The sequence below is a fragment of the Plasmodium inui genome (assembly GCF_000524495.1).
Source record: "Plasmodium inui San Antonio 1 unplaced genomic scaffold supercont1.113, whole genome shotgun sequence".
Classification (NCBI taxonomy): domain Eukaryota; phylum Apicomplexa; class Aconoidasida; order Haemosporida; family Plasmodiidae; genus Plasmodium; species Plasmodium inui.
Window position 1 is genome coordinate 15738 of NW_008481947.1, and position 2136 is coordinate 17873.

Here is a 2136-nt window from a genome sequence, read left to right on the forward strand (position 1 = left end):
GGTATAAAATTTTTCGATAAATTTATTCTGTCGAAAATTCGTCCTCCCTTCTTCTTTGGCCAAATGTCCCCAGATATTAAGACACAGCAATTAAAATCCAAACTTCAAATCCCCCTCCATATTTGCTTGTCCCAGAGGTACTAACCCCCACGGACGCCTGGTGAATTTTTGAAACTAGCTATACGTCGGTACTCTGACACATTATTGCTCCGCCCCGGTCATGATTCATTCGTATATATCTATATGTCTGAATATTTTGTGGCTCCCTCTAAGCTGTTTCATCATTCTTAATATCACATATAATTTGGTCTCTCTTTTCTCCTTTTTTCCTTTCCTTGGCTCTTATTCAATAAAATTGCTTTGGCATGATCCCTAATGCGTGATTCGTGGAACTTCCTATATGATTCACCTAGTAATTATTTGTAGCTGTCCGAATTTTAAAGTCACGGTAGTTGCTGGACGCTTAATTAATTCTCTTACAGCTAAAACAATTTTAGATATATAAAGATGGGCGGGAATTTATTGTTTACAAAGACATTCCTATTTCCTCACTTTCTTCAAATTATCACAGAAAAAGTGAAAACAGAAAGATAAAAAATTTCTTCTACGTGAAACGACTCTACATAATTGCAGTCACTTGGTCCCCAATCAAGATAAAGAGGATATCCAAATGAAATAACACAATTCCTATTGCAACCTTCTCCTGAGCATAAGTCCAGAGCATAGGTACATTATTCCTTACTTTTCCTAATATATAAGTTGCATAATTCCCATCTCAATTATGACAAATTTAAAAAACAAACGTAATAATTTCGCGTAGTTTACATGAATAGATATACCTTATCTTTACGAAACTAGAAGAATTCCTTAGAAGAGGAGTCAAAATCACAAAAGAGAAAAAATTGTACTCTAAATGGGTATATGCCCTTATTTATACAATGACAGATTCATAGTATGGGACACACTACGTCTCCTTCCCAGCGATAATTATATCCTCTCCCTCATTCAGGCCTTAGTACTAAATACAAACAGAGACGAGATCATGTCGACATGGATTATACCTCAGGAATCCTTTATTTCCATATAATTCCATTTGCTGGAGTATTATGATATCCATTTTAGGAAACATTAAGATTGGGAGTTGATATTCGGATGCTACCAGGGGGAAGGAACTTCTTTACACATTCCTTTTTTGAGGTGATCTTAATTTCATTTCAAGGTTTCTATTTCGGCCTCGTTGGGAGAACATTGTTGTTTCCAACATCGCCTTTGGTAGTCTGCCCGAAGTTGTTGCCCGTTCGTCCTTTTTATAATATACACTATGTCCTATCAGTAAATTCCTAACCATTATATGATCTTTCCCCGCAATGTTATATCCTTCTGCTTATCTACTCCTTAGCAGGTCACGACAGTTGTTTCTATATCATCCCTCATGATATGCTATATAAGAAAGAAAATATCATATAAACCACAACATTCTGTACCCAGCTATTTAAACAGTTATTCTTTTGGCACGTGGGGAGTAAATGTATATTATGATAATGTATCCAAACATAAATAGTCCCCTGTTTATTCAGAGGATCCCTACAACAACTCACGTATACTTTCGAAAATTGGGGTTAATTAATCACGTGGAATAACACACAATATTCTTATAAAACTATTTGACTCATTATTAAGGGAGGGAATTTTTCTATTATCGCTTATATTCCCATATAGCATTACACTTATAACTAATATAAAAACCATATCACTGCCAAAATGATCATGTATTTATTCACTTGATCTCATTCTTTAGAAGAACCTCATAACTCCATGGGGGTGTAAGACTCCTTTATAGGACATGTCTTTAGGCCAATAGAGGAATGTATGCATTGTATAGGCTTATACTCCCTTATGCATAAGATGGGTTATGAAGATCACTTAACATTCTACATGATCCTGTGGGGAACAAGGAGACACCCGTTATAGCATCTTTTATAGTCTTAGATACAGACAAAAATGAAGTTACTGTATGACTTATTATACTTCAGGAACTCAGCACAGATTCAAGATATTATCTGTCCTTATCCCTTTGTTTATATGTTAGAAAACAGGAAAGTCTCTATTTCATATATCTATCTTGTCAGAGGGAAA